Here is an 18252-nt window from a genome sequence, read left to right on the forward strand (position 1 = left end):
GGTGATTTTCAGAGAACCTGCAAGTCCCATTAGATTTAAGCACCCAACATAAAGCACTCGCATTTGAAAATTTTGTCCAAGTTTCCAGTTTTCTAAAGCATAAGAAAAGTTCTAGGTAAAATCACACCAAAAGAAATAGATTAATTTCAACATGTGAGTGAAAGGTAAACTGGCATGAATCAGAGTTCTCAGCCTGGAAACTTCAAAATATCCCTGCTGCTGTCTGGGAATAATCATGCATTTTATAATAATATTATGCATTTATTCTATAGGGAGGCTGGCTCTGAGGCAAAATGCTAATTTTCAGGCACTTTTATGTTGACAATCACAAAACTACAAAAAGCATGGTAAGAATTTTGAGCTATTTTAATATATGGTAAAATTTGATGGTGTTGTTTAAATTGCCCAGGAGACTGGAATGCAATACAATAGGCTTAAAACTAGATTGTCTAATGAAGCCATGGAGGTAGGGATGGAGGTTTATGAAACTATGTATACATTTAAAAAAAAATTAAAGAGGAATGAATTTGGGAAAGGCCTTCATCCTGGCAATAACATTTAATGTTTGGACTCTGTGTTTAATAAATGTCAATTTTTCAATATATCTCAATGGAAGGGGGAAAAGGGATGGAATTTTTGTTTTTGATTTGTAAGTAAAAACAAAAAATGATACGTTAAAAAGAATAGCATTAAAATGCTTATGTATATCATTGCCTACTATTAATGCACTGTAATAGACAACCTGACACCTTCTGGTCACTACAGTACTGCGATTTGACTGACGTTGTTATGACACTATGGGTCTGATTCTTAAAAACCTTATTAAACTTAATTTGTGAGCTCAGGTAGCACAACTCTGTGCGCAAAGAAGATAACTGTGAATGCAAAAGTTTGCCATTTGCTAATTTGAAACTGCAGCCCTACCATTTAGGGTCAGTTAGGAGGCAACAAGAACTGATCTGTATTGTTATGTTATGTTAGTTATATGCTCAAGCAGCAACATTTGGTTTGTGATTTTGAACAGTGCAACGGTGCCGGTTCAGAGCGGTTTTGGTTCAGTTGATTATAAATATAGGGTCTGTTTGTATAATTTTTTAAAATGGGGGTCTAGATTTGGATTTCAAATGGCCCCAAGGTTTGAGGTGTTTCGACTCTAATGTTTTGGAAAATCTACACCCCGAGCGATGTAATTAAACCAAACTAGTCCCTGGTGTAGACAGCACAAGGTCAACAGAAATGTTTTCCCGTCAACCTAGCTACCACCTCTCAGGGAGGTGTATTAACTACAATGCTGGGAAGACCCCTCCTGTTACTGTAGCAAGTGTCTACACTGCAGTGCTTTACATGTAGACACAGGCTTAGCCTTTGAGCTTCTTAGAGCCTTCTCGGACCATTAACAACCTTCTCAGGTTAGGAAGTTTAGGAACAATTCAGCAAGATTATAACTTTAGAAAGCTTAACGGAAAAATAACAGTTTCTTTTTTAAAATTTATAGATGTGCCTACAGCTATACTTCAGAATTGGTTTGGAATTCATTTCTAAGCCAGAAACTGTAACAATACATCTTATTATTAAATGTGAAACACAGGGTTTCTATTACCAAATAAATCTCCTGAAGTACAAAGTCCTCCAGGACTCTCTTCCATTCCATTTCTGAGCTTTTCCATTGCAGGCAGCCTAAGGCCCAATTCCTGCAGTAACTTTGCCCTCCTCTGAAGCCGCTTTCATCCTTGTAACCCCCACTTCTTCTCCTATTGTTCAGTTATTTGTTAAATCGTTTTGTCAAGATAATTGGACTTTCCAGAGCTTGATGCACAGATTTAAGGTTAAAGGGACATATTTACTTTCTCTCATAAAGCCAGTGAATCAATTTTCTTCAGCCTGCCTCCCTGTAATAAAATATTTCTCTCTCTCTTTACTAAATGCTCATAAATACCTCTTTGACAAGGGAAAGTCTCTAGCCCTTTCTGCTGTACCTTGGTGAATGACAAAATGAATACACTAACTATGTGATGTTCAGAAGGATGCATCCAAAGTGGTTTTAAACAATTCTGTCTATACCTTCCCCTCTACTTCTCCCATATGCCCAGTTTACCCATCCCTCTTCCCCTTCCCCCAATGCTCTGCATTCATGCCTAGAGCATTTTCTAGTGGAGATAGTAAACTGAAAGCAAAGGCTTTTATGCAGAACATAGGCAAATATCTGATAAAGACAGAGGTTCCCCTTCTCTACCCCATCCCATTTCTAATCTGCTGGAAAGTTTATGAATCGTGGTGGGTGAATATATGGAGAAGCAGAACATTTCCATTTATACCTACTGAGTGTGGAATATTCTGGAAAGGGACAGAGGATAGATTAAATATAGCCACTTCCATTTGTAAATGTCTATTCTTAAAATACTCCCCTTTTCACATCAGAATTGTAATAATAAAAGGGCAACACTTTTATCATGAGGGGGAAAGGAGTCCAGGAGAGCTGGCTGTATTTTAAAGAATCCTTATTGAGGTTGCAGGAACAAACCATCCCGATGTGTAGAACAAATAGTAAATATGGCAGGCAACCACCTTGACTTAAATGTGAAATCCCTGCTGATCTTAAACACAAAAAAGAAGCTTACAAGAAGTGGAATCTTGGACAAATGACCAGGGAGTACAAAAATATTGCTCAGGCATGCGGGAGTGAAATCAGAAAGGCCAAATCACAATTGGAGTTGCAGCTATCAAGGGATGTTAAGAGTACCAAGAAGGGTTTCTACAAGTATGTAAGGAACAAGAAGAAGGTCAGGGAAAGTGTGGGCCCCTTACTGAATGGAGGATGCAACCTAGTGACAGACGATGTGGAAAAAGCTAATGTACTCAATGCTTTTTTGCCTCTGTCTTCACAAACAAGATCAGCTCCCAGACTACTGCACTGGGGAGGAGGAGACCAGCCCTCTGTGGAGAAAGTGGTTCAGGACCATTTAGAAAAGCTGGACGAGCACCAGTCCATGGGGCTGGATGCACTGCATCCGAGGGTGCTAAAGGAGTTGGCTGATGTGATTGCAGAGCCATTGGCCATTATCTTTGAAACTCACGGCGATCGGCCCAGATGACTGGAAAAAGGCTAATGTAGTGCCCATCTTTAAAAAAGGAAGGAGGAGGATCCGGGGAACTACAGACTGGTCAGCCTCACATCAGTTCCTTGAGCAGGTCCTCAAGGAATCAGTTTGCAGCACTTTGAGGAGAGGAAAGTGATCAGGAACAGTCAGCATGGATTCACCACGGGCAAGTCATGCCTGACTAACCTAATTGCCTTCTATGATGAGATAACTGGCTCTGTGGATGAGGGGAAAGCAGTGGACGTGTTATTCCTTGACTGTAGCAAAGCTTTTGATACAGTCTCCCACACTATTCTTGCCAGCCAGTTAAAGAAGTATGGACTGGATGAATGGACTATAAGGTGGATAGAAAGCTGGCTAGATCATCAGGCTCAAAGGGTAGTGATCAATGGCTCCATGTCTAGTTGGCAGCCGGTATCAAGTGGAGTGCCCCAAGGGTTGGTCCAGTTTTGTTCAATATCTTCATTAATGATCTGGAAGATAGCGTGGATTGCACCCTCAGCAAGTTTGCTGATGACACTAAACTGGGAGGAGTGGTAGATACACTGGAGGGTAGGGATAGGATACAGAGGGGCCTAGACAAATTAGATGATTGAGCCAAAAGAAATCTGATGAGGTTCAAGAAGGACAAGTGCAGAGTCCTGCACTTAGGACAGAAGAATCCCATGCACTGCTACAGACTAGGACCAAGTGGCTAGGCAGCAGTTCTGCAGAAAAGGACCCAAGGGTTACGGTGGACGAGAAGCTGGATATGAGTCAACAGTGTGCCCTTGTTGCCAAGAAGGCTAATGGCATTTTGGGCTGTATAAGTAGGAGCATTGCCAGCAGATCGTGGGACGTGATCATTCCCCTCTGTTCGGCATTGATGAGGCCTCATCTGGAGTACTGTGTCCAGTTTTGGGCCCCACACTACAAAAAAGATGTGGAAAAATTGGAAAGAGCACAGTGGAAGGCAACAAAAATGATTAGGGGGCTGGAGCACATGACTGATGAGGAGAGGCTGAGGGAACTAGGATTGTTTAGTCTGCAGAAGAGAAGAACGATGGGGGATCTGATAGCTGCTATCAACTCCCTGAAAGGGGGTTCCAAAAAGGATGGATCTAGACTGTTCTCAGTGGTAGCAGATGACAGAACAATGAGTAATGGTCTCAAGTTTCAGCAGGGCCGGCTCCAGGCACCAGCTTTGAAAGCAGGTGCTTGGGGCGGCGTTCAGAATGGGGTGGTAGTCCGTGTCTCACGTCGGCAATTCGGCAGCAGCTCCGCCGCTCTTCCCGCCACAGCGGCTTTTGGGCGGCAGCCCCACCACTCTTCTGGGTGTGATGGCAATGCGGCGGCAGCTCCACCGCTATTGCGGTGGCAGCAATTAGGCGGCAACGGCTTGGGGCAGCAAAATTGGTAGAGCCGCCCCTGAGTTTCAGTGTGGGGTGTTTAGGTTGGATATTAGGAAAAACTTTTTCACTAGGAGAGTGGTGAAGCAGTGGAATGCGTTACCTAGGGAGGTGGTGGAATCTCCTTCCTTAGAGGTTTTTAAGGCCCGGCTTGACAAAGCCATGGCTGGGATGATTTTGTTGGGGATTGGTCCTTCTTTAAGCAGGGGGTTGGACTAGATGACCTCCTGAGGTCCCTTCCAACCCTGATATTCTATGATTCTATGATGCTTTGCTAAGATATTCCAGCAATTTAACAATTTAACAAATTCATCTAACAGTAATTCCATTCAGTGACCTAAAAAGTATTTCGCAAATGACAAAACCTTTCTAAAGTTGTATTTTTTCTAAATTCTGCTGCAAAACAAACTTGATTCTGGGGTCCCCTGCTCAAATGCCCAGTAAGGTATGTATAGCGGTACGCTATACATACCTTATGCACCTGCAAAACTCCAACTGCATATACAGGTTTATATTTGGCATGCAGATAAAGTAACTGCATACTAAACTCCCTATGTGCACAAGCAATTATTTATTCTCCATACATAATTGAGGTTCTTTTCAGCCATATTGTGATATCAGTACAGACAGTTTTTCAAAGAGAGTGCACATACACCTGTACCATACCATCTTGAATGGTCACAGGGCTAGCTAGAGAGCCTTGCATCATTCGCTCAAACTGTACCAGCTCACGCATTTAGCTCTGGAGGTCCCTGCTTCAATCCCTAGTGTGGAGGCCAAGATGGTGGCTGTCACTCATGCACAGAACTGTACATATACCTAGGCACAGGCTTTACTTGTGCAATCACATCTGGCACTGGGTGTGTTTAAAGTCAATGCTGTGCAGATGAGCACAAGTAGTTTTGAAAATTTGGACCTGAGTGACTACTCTGCATTCATTTCAAACTGTCTAATCTTTATTGGGAACTGATGTTGTTTATTGATGTAAAAGCCAATATTTTTTCTACTATTGCTTCAGGAAGATGACTGAGTCATTAATGTTCGTACAGCATGTAGCAAATGTAAAGCACTATATCAGTATTTATTACAAATTATCATTATAAATGGCCTAACTACCTTCACATTTACTTCACAAACCATTAAGGTCTATTGATGATGTGAAAGGTTTTCTCTATCCTAGTTATTTGCTGTATATCGTTATTTTTACAAAGATTAGACACCTAATTTTTCACGTACGTGTCTCAGCACATTCTATAGCAGTAATCATCCGCTTTACGAGAATTCTCCATGTACTGTCCTTTCCTGGTGAATGGGGAAGCTCTCACAGTCAATAAAAGAAAGTTATTCATTCTCTTCTCCTTGCCGTTCATTTTTTATATAAGACAGTTTGTCTCCAGTGGTGAATTTTGCCTGAACACCACTCTCTTCCCTTGGCTGGCTGAAATCTAGTGTTGCAGTAAATTCATTGTTCATTGTAGATAGGGTACATAGAAGGATGATAGTTCACAGCTCCCTAAGTTCTCTTTTTGTACAAGAATGATACATTTACAGTAGTTTTCTGTACTTTTTCTCTGTAGAGTACCCTACTGAGCTGACAGCTGAAGTCTCTGCTGTCAGGCTGCTTTCCAATGTCCATAAGCACCTTTTTCCCTTCTAATTGTTCAACGACTGGATTTACTACACTTGTTAGAGTTCATAGCAATAGAATCTGTGAACATGCATGGGGACTGACTCTTCCTGAAATAGAAACAAAATGAAGATTTAAGACTTTTATATAGTTTCTTCCCTAATGCACCACAGTCTTGTGGAAAGTTATGTATCAATTTAACACCATTAATTTGGGCTTGAATAGGGACTGGGAGAGGCTGGCTCACTACAAAAGCAATTTTCCCTCTCTTAGTATTCACACCTCCTCCTCAATTATTGGGAGTGGATCACATCCACTCAAGCTGAATTGGCCTTGTTAGCACTGGTTCTCCACTTGTAAAGTAACTCCCTTCTCTTCATGTGCCAGTATATTTATGCCTGAATCTGTAATTTTCACTCCATGCGTCTGAAGAAGTAGGGTTTTTTACCCACAAAAGGTTATGTCCAAATAAATCTGTTAGTCTTTAAGATGCCACCGGATTCCTCGTTGTTTTTGTGGATAGTTGTTCCCTTTCTTGTGCAAAATATTTCTGTGCTTTTCCACACTTTAAAGGCAGAAGGCTCTTTCTTGGGACTCTTTGGGCTTTGTTAGAGTCACTTTTATTGTATCCTTGTCTGAGGAAAAAAATACTTCCTCACTCTTTAAAAATCAATGGTTTAGATGGCTGAAGAGATAATCTGGAGAGGCACATAGTAGAATGTAGTAGAAGTCAGCGTAAAATTGCAATGGAAATAGCAGCTTTTAGCAAAAACCAGGTTAAACAAACTGATAGTAAGCCTCTAGGATGACAGAGAATCTGATGAAAGCAAAAAAAAAAAAAAAACAACAACAACCTAGGAATACTTTGTATAACACCTCACGCCTAAACCAGATAAAACTGAATATCAAAGTGTTCTATCAATAATGTCGTCATGTGCCTAAGTATACAAAAGAAACTCTGAGGAACTAGCCCAAAGTTATGTCACCTAAGATATCATACCATCTACAGGTTTCAGAGTAGCAGCCGTGTTAGTCTGTATTCGCAAAAAGAAAAGGCGTCCTTGTGGCACCTTAGAGACTAACCAATTTATTTGAGCATAAGCTTTCGTGAGCAAGAGCTCACTTCCTCGGATGCATTCAGTGGAAAATACAGTGAGGAGATTTATATACACACAGAACATGAAAAAATGGGTGTTTATCATGCACACTGTAAGGAGAGTGATCACTTAAGATGCGCTATTACCAGCAGGAGATTTGGGGGGGTGGGGGGAAGAAAACCCTTTGTAGTGATAATCAAGGTGGGCCATTTCCAGCAGTTAACAAGAACGTCGAGGAACAGTGTGTGTGGGGGGGGTGGTGGAAATAAACTTGTTTATTCCCCCCCCCACTGTTCCTCAGACGTTCTTGTTAACTGCTGGAAATGGCCCACCTTGATTATCACTACAAAGGGTTTTCTTCCCCCCGCCCCCCCACTCTCCTGCTGGTAATAGCTCATCTTAAGTGATCACTCTCCTTACAGTGTGCATGATAAACACACATTTTTTCATGTTCTGTGTGTATATAAATCTCCTCACTGTATTTTCCACTGAATGCATCCGAGGAAGTGAGCTCTTGCTCACGAAAGCTTATGCTCAAATAAATTGGTTAGTCTCTAAGGTGCCACAAGGACGCCTTTTCTTTATACTATCTACAGTGTCAGTTCTCATGTTTCAGGGTAAATATCAATTAATGTTAATAAAACACCACCAAAGAAAACCAAAACAAGTTATGAAAGGTTGTTAAACAAGTCAACAAAAGAAAGAAACATCTGAATTAACTGGCACTATGCTATTAACTCTATTCTGACTGCAGTTTTTGAATACAAAGAGTGTAAATCAGGGGTGGAGCAATCACTTCATTAGCAAGGAGTTGTTAGGTTTCTGTAAGTCTGTGGCAGAGCCTTAGTGTTAAGTAGTTCAAAGTCTTAATTATTCATCACAGCAGAAACAGGAATAAAGTCTAATTTGGGATGAGAACTCCCGTGCTGTCAGCAGCCTCTTCCATATTAATCACATGTTCCTAGCATGGCTAATTTTGACAATCCCTGATGAAAAAAGAAAAGGAGTACTTGTGGCACCTTAGAGACTAACCAATTTATTTGAGCATAAGCTTTTGTGAGCTACAGCTCACTTCATTCATGGTTTGTGTGTATAAAAAGATCTTCTGTGCTTTCCACAGTATGCATCCAATGAAGTGAGCTGTAGCTCACAAAAGCTTATGCTCAAATAAATTGGTTAGTCTCTAAGGTGCCACAAGTACTCCTTTTCTTTTTGCGAATACAGACTAACACGGCTGTTACTCTGAATCCCTGATGAGGTTCTCTCAGTTCCTTTAGAGTTTGTGGCCTCTTATTTGAGAATTCATACAGAATCTTAAAAATTATCCATATGTCTTACAAAGAGAAAGATTTCCACCTAAACAGTTCATACAAACATATGAAAGTTGGTTAACTGATGTTTTCTTGAGCAGGCATTTTTTCAACTAGTAAAAGCTTTAATACTGTCACCCATTACTGTAACATTTGAGTGTCTTCCACATTAAAGAGATTGGCAATAGGCAAATCCAGAGTGGACTCTCTCAGGAGTCAGTAGGAAGTGTTCATCTAACAAACAAGAATAAAAGAGATGCTAAAGTGACTTAGAAATATCTATATGCAAAACCCAAGAGTCAGACCAAATATTCAGCCCTGCTCTTTATTTTTGCATGTCCACTTTTATACCTGCAACTGCAAAATGAGCATGATGACAGAGGGCCCAGTTGCCTAATCTGCAATTGGTAACTCTCTGCCTTTGTCATTAGCACTAGTATGATAAAAAACAAATCCATTAAAGTATTTGAAATATTTTTTCTGTAGTTTAAATTGATTGGGAGCATTTTTTATCAAAAAATAAAAAGTGAAAAAAATTGATTTTCGGTTTTAGACAAAAATCTGAAAATAAAATTTGTTGGAACTTTTCATTGGGAAAATAAATAATTTTCTGAACAGCTCTAATTACCACCATGTTTTAATCATTTAAGGGTAATTAATAATTTCATTATTTCAGACACCTATAGTAAATGCAATGTAAGGGATCTCTTCCATAGGAAAGTAAAGTCCCAGTTTAGCAAACCACACAAGCATGTGTTTGACTACAAGCATGTGAGAACTCCCCATTGAGTTCGGTGACACCACTCACATACTTTACGTTACGTACATGTTTAAGTGCTTTTCAGAAGTGTGGCCTAGATGTCCAGTTTTTCTATACCCAGATTCCTTGACTTAACTTGTGTAAGTATTGTATTGAATAATCTCTTTTTATACGCCTTTTTGTGGCCCTTAACAGAGAGAGTTCACAGATCATTTTGTCGTTCATTTGAAAACAATATTAGCGTAAAAGAAAGCTGTATTTATACTATGTACAATGTTGGGGTCATTTCAGTAAGGCCATATAAAATAGTATGATTCGACAATATACACCAACTTTTTCTAGCATTTTCATGTAATTCAGTTAGCTGCATCATTGACTTAATACAAACCCAATATATATTGTTTTTTAAATGGACGATTTCTACAAAATGAAATTATGATTTAATGAAGTGATAATTCCAGTAGACAACTATTTCCATAAGGTGTGATTTGCCCATTTTCATTCTTTTTGGTTATATTCTGTATATTGAAAACAGTTCCTTACATGAGGAAGGTTTTCATAGAGCAGGCTCTAAGTAAACAGGAGTCCAATATCTGTAGTAAAACATGTATAAATAATGTGGTAGTTCTGGCTTCAGTCATTTGATGAATTAAAAAACAGAATTAACTGCATGATGAAAGAGCAACTTCAGTGTAATTCATGTTCTCTAACGTCTAGAAATAGGTAAAGTACCAGGATATATTAATCGGACTAATTTATTTTGGTAATAGACAAGAATTCAGGTCTTGCCTGGTTTTACTATTATGCTGTAATAATAGGACCTTTTGTTACAAACTATTTTCCTGGAGGAAAAATTGGAATAGGCCATTTACTGCAGAAAGGGATTTGCACTGAGGCAATTTTAATAAATCAAACTCACATAATCTGCAAACATTCTTTTTCAGTGACAAGGTTTAAAGAAAACAACCAAAAAGCATGAAAATGTGCTAATCACCATGAACTGAAATGAAGATTAAATGTTTTTAACCCAAGGACTCGTGCCAAATCTGTTTAAGTAAATAATTACATTTTCTTTGTAAAAGGATACAGGATGGGTTTTTAAAAAATGTAATCCGGGTAAATTAGGACAGCTTTCCAAATGGAACAAAAACATTTTCTTCAACATAAAATATCCCAGGGTTTAAAAAAAAAACCAAAATGTGAATGTAACATACAGTCTTCAATTAAATTTTGGTTTTTTGGCTCACCGAACAACAAAAAATAGCAGCTATTAAGTACTACAGTATGACATTTTAATTCACAGCACTGAATTATTGCCTACAGTGCCAATTTAGGGATAGATCTTGAAAGCTGATTGATGTGGGTGGATCCCTTTGCAGAAACCCTTTAACTTCTGTGAGTTGAAGAATCAGGCCAATAGGGTAATTGCTTGCCAAAAAACAAATTATTGGACACTACATTCCATCCCTTTCAGTGTCCTTCTCCTCATAATAAACTGACTGCAGCACAGGAGCCATGGGCTGAGAGTGCATCTTAAGTGATCAACATTTGTATTATGATTAAGAATAATTTTAAGAATGAATGATAAAAATACCATCCATATTCAAAGGCGAGTGAGCCTATTTAACTTAAACTGTTTAACCATTTGAAGGACATTAAATAAATGATATACTAATGATAATATGAAAAATACTATTTATTGGTGGTTGGTATTAAGTATTAAAGGATTTCAGCCCTTCAGTCCCTGGGATGACTCTTCGTTTGAATTATACATCTCACTGCTTGGTCAGCTAATGATACCAACAGAAGCTCTCTTTTTCTCTTTAAAATATTAAGTTACTACAAGTACAAGCTGGCTTATTTCCCCTGAAGCTTAAATTGTCAATCAAGTAACTATACCATGTTCAAAAACCTTTCTTTAGCATTCCTTTTGTTATTGATCCACTTCGTTTCTGGCATTAGAAGATACTTCTCTGCTATAGGGAGGAAAATATACTATTTGCTAAGTTTTTAAATTACTTTTTCAACCATTAAAAGGTTCTTTCAGATGGTAAGACAGACAGTTGCTAATTATTAGCAGGTTAGTTTGCATGCCAGGCCAAATATGAAAGATACAACAGCACTGGTACAATAGACTCAGTTCTGCCCCATACTAGAATCAACTGAAATGTCTCGAGTTCAATGAAAGCAAGATTGGATCCAATCTGAATGCAAGTGTACTGGCAACATCAAAACATACTTGGGGTTTATAAACTGTTATTACTGCTGTATTAATGACATTGATACACATCATGATCAACTGGGGGAAAGGGTGGTGTCAGGAAGAATGTGCAGAGAGCAGGGTATAATAATATGGGTCAGACTTCACTGATGGCATAATAATATGCATCAGAATTTTCAGCAATTTAGATGTGACTCCATAATAAAATTGTTACTCTGCTGTGCACACAAATTAGATTACATTATTATATGTCACAGTTATTCAGGAATTAACTTAAGAGTGCCACAGAAATTCTAATTGCATAGAGACTAGTGCTCAACATACTCATTCTTTTAACAGACTTATTCTTAGATCAGACATTTAAGGCTGCATAATTACATGTGCGAATTGTCAGATCTGGTCATCTGGTTTGTGAACACACTCACAGTACACCTATTCAGTGTACCATTGCACGTATAATTTTTTTAAAAATCAGGCCCAAGACATTTAGAACAACTTTAAGGATGTCAATGCAACAAACGAAACATTTTTAAAACAGTATATTGACCTTGATAGCTTATATTTATACCTTTGTTGGACCCTATATTGCCATGGAAACCATTACAGTTTATATACCTATGAGAGACTTCTGTAAAGCCTTCTGCATGGTGTCTTTACCCACTTGATTTACATTTCTCAAATCATTTGATTGGTTCTAGAATGGTGTGAGGTACCAGGAAAGGACAATTCCTCAACTAGGCAAACGCCACAGCACCCACTACAGAATTCAACATTTGAAGAATAATTCTTAGTTCTTAATGTTCCAGAGGTATATTAAACATGAGGAAGCACCCATTCAGCTGGTGATTGTATGTGGCAGCCAACAGAATTCTAGTATTTTATCAGGGTAACGTCACGTTCATTGTATAGTGACATTTACTCTTACTTTTAATAGGCAAATCTAACAGAATGCCATTCTGCCACTTTCTGCAGAACTTCAGAGCCAGCAATGAAGGCTAATCTTTGAAGTATGAAATGGAGGTGGCTGAACGCAAGGTAAACATTTTTAAATGTCACCTGGGACTACGGCACTACATAGGACATACGAATTATGACACTATCAGCGTGCACAGGAAGCTGGCATTCAGCACCATGTCATAGCAGCTTTTTCCTAGCAGAAGCGTGGTCCTTGATTAGCCTACATTTGCCTTTAGGAGGAATCAATGTTTATAGCAAACACATAGGGCCGGATCCTCGTCTGGTGGAAATCAGCATCAGTCCATTGACAACAACAGAGCTGTACTGATTTGCAAGAGCTAATCAGTCTATCATGTAAATTAGTGTAGCTCAGGCATTCATTTTTTAAAAATGTACGATTTATAAACTTGCATCACGAGATTGGGAACACTATTATGAACACTTTGGACTAGATTATGCGACCCTTACCCATGTGGATGAGCATTTATTCACACAAAAAGACACCTGGATTTCACGTGAGAATCTATTTATGTGAGTTAAGTGCTCACCAGAAAAGGCAAGAGCTCTATAGTTTGATCCATTATATATAACAATTTTTCAGGAATTAATTTCAGATTGTCACAGAACTGCTAAAATGCACTGAATCTAGTGCTTGGTTCATTTGCTCTTTTAACAAGCAGTCATAAATGAGACACATAAGGCCCCATTAGCAGCCAGCTTCAAACTTTGTCCATCCACTTTGCAATTGTTGCTGACTGCTATCCATAAAAGTGGGTGTGCTCTTACTTTTCACACAAATGTTGGGCAGCAGAACATCTAACTGCCATTTTTACACATTCAGTTGACTACACAATCAAAATGCGCACTTTCGCAGACATAATCAGTTATGCATTAGTATCAGTATTCAAAAGTGTGCATTCAAATTTGGAAGCACATAACAGCCCCAGAGAATATGTAAAACAGTCTCTTGAATATTTAATCTCATATTTAAACAAGCTAGCTTACTATGTTTATATTTGGTTTGTATTCTTTCCATGAATATCCTAAACACATTTTAGGGCAAGTATATCAATCAAACAAGCATATTTTAAGGTAATATTAGAGTAACTTCTGAGAAGTGAATTTCACATATGAAACTCCCAGGGAACCTATTCAAAGAATTACATTTAACAAATAAGGGAAAAGAAACATTATCAACTGGTAAACCAAATTAGAACTAGGTCTAAGCCTAATGAATCAAGTCCCAGGATTGTTGTAGGATGTGAAAATGCCAGTTTGCCGAAACCTTTAGCTCAGTACCTTGTTATTTGATTTACTAAGTGATTTTGCAAGGAATGTACTAACTGCAAAACAAACAGAAATGTATAAATAATGCACTAACCATAAAGGTTATGAATAAGCAGCAGATGTGTGATCATACACTTGGAAATTTATGAAATGTACCAAACATATATTTTATATTTATGTTGGAAAAGGGAAAGTTGTAAGCCATAAAATAGTAGTAAGTAAAGTAATAGTAAGTAGCCTGAGAGATATATAAGCAACTGAACCAGATAGCACTGGAATCAGTCATCATTGTCATCTGCTATAAGCTTTGGTTCCAGAGACCTGGTAATGTAATATGCCTTTCTGTTATGCATTAGTATATTAGTATACTATTAGTATAGCCAAATTAGGTACCTGAGGTTTCTTAAATTATTAAGAAAGATCAAACCTGAACTGGCAACAATATCACGCAACCCATATAGCAAATCAAAACCTTGTTTTTAAAATACTATCAAAGAAGTACTTGTAAATAAGCTACAATCTAGGAATACCTCTCAGAAATTGTTTAGCTAATAATCCTGTAAAATGAATGAATTCAAAGAAACTAATTATCTGTGATCAAAAGGTAGCATGAGAGGAAAAAAAATCATGCAATAAGTTATTAATTGCAGATTATCTATCCAGCCCTAGCTGGGCTAAAAAATGTAGCCTTAAACAACATTTCCTATATTATGCAAACAAATAAATACACTAGTTACTAGGGCTGGTTGAAACTTTTCTGTTGAAACATTTTCCCCCCAATTGAAAATTGGGTTTTCAATTAATCGAAAACTTTCCTGAAAGTGTCTGCTTTTCTCTAATTTTTTTCTTATTTTTTTGTTAAAAAATATTTCAATTTTCAGCCAAAAATGTTTGTTTATATGTTACTACAAACCAGAAGAAAAATTAGTTTGTAGGTTTTTGGTTATTCAAACAGTTAAAAATTACTGATGAAAATTTCAACTTAAATGAAACAAATAAATTTTTGTCAATTTTTTTCATTGGAGGTAGGAAACATTTCCAGACCAGCTCTATTAGCAATGTATTCTAGAGATCCGTTTCTATACATGTGTTACATAGTAATCTTAACATGGGTCTCTATTTCCTTCTTTCCATTGTCTCTTTCCTCTGAAGAACCTGCCCTTTTCCTTCTTTCTTTGCCTACCCATTCCTAGTCCTATTCTCTTTCCACTCTGCAGTGTTTGTTGTTATCATCCTCCTTCCTCTATCTTCCATTTTCCTATTCCTTATTTTCCTTCTCCATATTCCTCTTCCTTGGTGTCCAAAGAATCTCTTCTGGATGTCCTCTCTATGTCCATCTTTTTCTTCCTATCTTTCCTTCCCTTCTTGATCATCTCTCCCCTTTATTAATTCATTATCCTAAGCATCAGCTTCTCTCTTCCTATTTTTGTATCCTTACTTTGTCTTCTTCCTTCCCTAGCACTAAAAGATTATCCTTTGGATTAAAAAAAAATCAAAACAAAAAACATCATGTTGTATAGATGGAACTTGAAGGATATTAGAACTCTGAAATTAGTAGAGAAAAACGTAGGCAGCGACACTGTTGTCTTCACTGGCCTGAAACAGACTGGACTTGGTCTGTGCTTCAAGCTGAAACATTTGTTTTGTTGTTGTTGTTTCTTCTTTGAAGGGGTGAGGATGCTGGATGTAGTCCTTATTTCCTTCAGCAACTGAGCCAGGGATACTGGGCAAAACCAGTTTCTTGCTGCTGATGTCGAGTGGCAGTTGCTTAAGAGCTCATAGCAGAGAAGAATTTAAATCCAACTTCAGTAACCCAGTTTAGGGGAACTGAAGCTGTGCCTGCAGTTTATGTCTGAGGGAACAACTGAAAACAGCTTCTTTGTGGTAAAGCTGATACATCTGAAGTAAGCTCCCATAGAAAGGTAATCTTAAAGGGGTAACATTGGCAACAGAATTAAAATCTCAAATTCCAGTGCTGGTTCCATGATGTATGAGTACAGGGTTCAGAGTTTCCCAAATTGAGTTTGGCTACCAACAGTTAACAGGATGGAATTTGAAAGCTTTTATTTACCTTTTAGTTTATAGACCTGTGAAATTGCAATGAAGGGAAAGGGGGCTTCTTGCTCAGCACTATATGGAGAAGATGTGGCAGGCAGAACTGAACAGTTATGAGGACATGCTTTGCCCTATCTAAGACCAGCTGAAAGCAGATAACTGTGAGGAATTATTCCCTATGTTTCCTGTGCCCACACCCCCACTCACCCACCCCTCCCACACACACAGCACCACATACTACACTAATTGTGGTTAGATTACAGCCGGTCAGGAATTTTTCAGCTGAACTATATTCTCATGGAAAACGTAGTTTCCACAAAATCAATTTTTTTCCCCATGGGAAACGTGATTTTCCACTGAGAAAATAAAAATGAAATATTTCATTTTGAGTCTGCTCAACCCAGATGAGACTGTTTCCTTTTGTTGAACTGACCTGAAATGTTTTGTTTCAAATCAGTTTAAAAAAAATTAACTGTACTTCCCTGCACTCCCTGCCTTATGGGAGTTGTAGTTTGGGCCACCAATCTCTCCTATGGGCTGAGCTCCCTGGAGCACGCCATCTCCCATAACACAATGGCACTGTCCCTCTGATCAAGAGCTGTGTGGTGCCTCCTGGGAGTCACAGGATGCTGGGTACATCATGGGAGATGTAGTTCAGGAGTCTGACGACTCTTCTCCTCTTCTTTGTGTCATTTCCCCAGGATGTGCCCAGAGACAAGTGATTCCCAGGATGCAGCATGTAGGGTTTAATCAGAGGGAAATCCACAAGGGCAGTATACAGCTCCTTACCTAGATACCCTCTGACCATGGGATAGCCTTTTCCATTGAATTCAATTAGATTAAAGATATAAATAAAGCAACATTAAATTTTTCTATACTTAATTGCCTAGCACTTGGCACAACCACCCAAGTACATGCCACATTCAAAACATGTTTTAAAAGAGGCTGGATAATAACGTCACTTCAGTCTCTCTAAAGGGGAAGGGCATATTAATGTCTGTCTCCAAGGAAGCATACATGATGACACTGTGTCTGATCCTGCTTCCACTGAAATCACCCACAAAGCTCCAGTAGTGGCTAGAGCCACCAGCATTTGCAAGGGTGAAACCTAGGGATGAAATATTCAAGAATAAAAGGAGATCAAGGCCATACACATTTATTTGTAAAAATAGAGTGGTGAGAGGTTTAAGAGCAAACTAGGGAAAGATAATAAGCAGGCATGTTTTATAAGGAACAACCTTTCTCTGAACTCTATGCAGAAGCCTGGGTTTATACAAAAAGTACTCCAATAAGATTGTAGGAGGGGAAAAATGTATTCATGATGCCCTTCTCATATTTCTATGCTTCAGTCCCAAGGCAAGTGAGAGAGCTGTAAATTACAGGGTCAGATTAAACAAAATTGCAGGCACCTGCAAAGAGCAGGCAGATAAGTAAAAAACAGAATAAAAGGGACATGGTTATGATACTCATGGGAAATTGCTATGATTGAGAATTAACTGCCTAAGTTCAAATATAAGCCTGCATATAAGTAGACAGAAAAAAAGACAACCTTAGGGCTGGATCCAATGCAGCAAAGGTGTGGAGTGCTGTGCCTGTAATATAAATACAAAGTAAATAGTGACCAATCGAGACAGGCAGCAGATTTTCCATTGCTGATTCACTGTTACTGAGATCCTTGCTGCGTGGCTGTGTCATTCCCGTGCCCAGAGCAAGGCCTAAAAGGGGAGAGTCCAGTTAAGGACCTCATTTAGGTACTGAGGATCACAGTGAAGCCCATGCCTCATCAAATACAACCATTCTCTGATCTTGCGTTTTAGCTTGTCTTTCGTGGGTAAGGGATTGCTCACACACAGGGCTTGAGACTTTCTAGCATAGAGGACTACACCGCTTCATGGTTTGTGTTGCAGCCATTTTGAATCTATAGATGCAAAGCAATCATAAGGCCCTCCTACCAAATAACCATGGTGCATCAGACCTCCTTGCCAGGTGCAGAATGACCATTGTTAGACCTACATGCACACCACCCAGAGGGATCTCTGGAGGCAGCTGGCGAGAGGAGGCACTATAAGGGTATTCCTACACCTTGGCAATTCACTGATAGATAGCACAAGGGCCCATGGTGCCATTGCAGCTGGGGTGGAAGTATGAGCAGCCATTGTAGGGGTGCTCTAACCTGCACCAGGGTGAAACTGACCCTCAGCAACCCCAGGATGAATCACTCCCTGAAATCACCCCTCCCACTCGACACACTAGTGTTTAACTTTCCTTGAGCCCAAATATAGGCTCCATTCCCACTTTTGCGGGAAGAAAAAAACCCAACATTGCTGCGCATCTTGCAGTGAATCAAAGGAGCAAAGTATCAGTGAGCAGGGAAAGGAAAGGGCATCTGGTATTATCCCACCTACTAATACGCCAGCCTCATAAAGATTTTAGGGTTCCCTAGCTGCCTGGA

The sequence above is a fragment of the Natator depressus genome, chromosome 13, assembly GCF_965152275.1.
Source record: "Natator depressus isolate rNatDep1 chromosome 13, rNatDep2.hap1, whole genome shotgun sequence".
NCBI classification, from domain to species: domain Eukaryota; kingdom Metazoa; phylum Chordata; order Testudines; family Cheloniidae; genus Natator; species Natator depressus.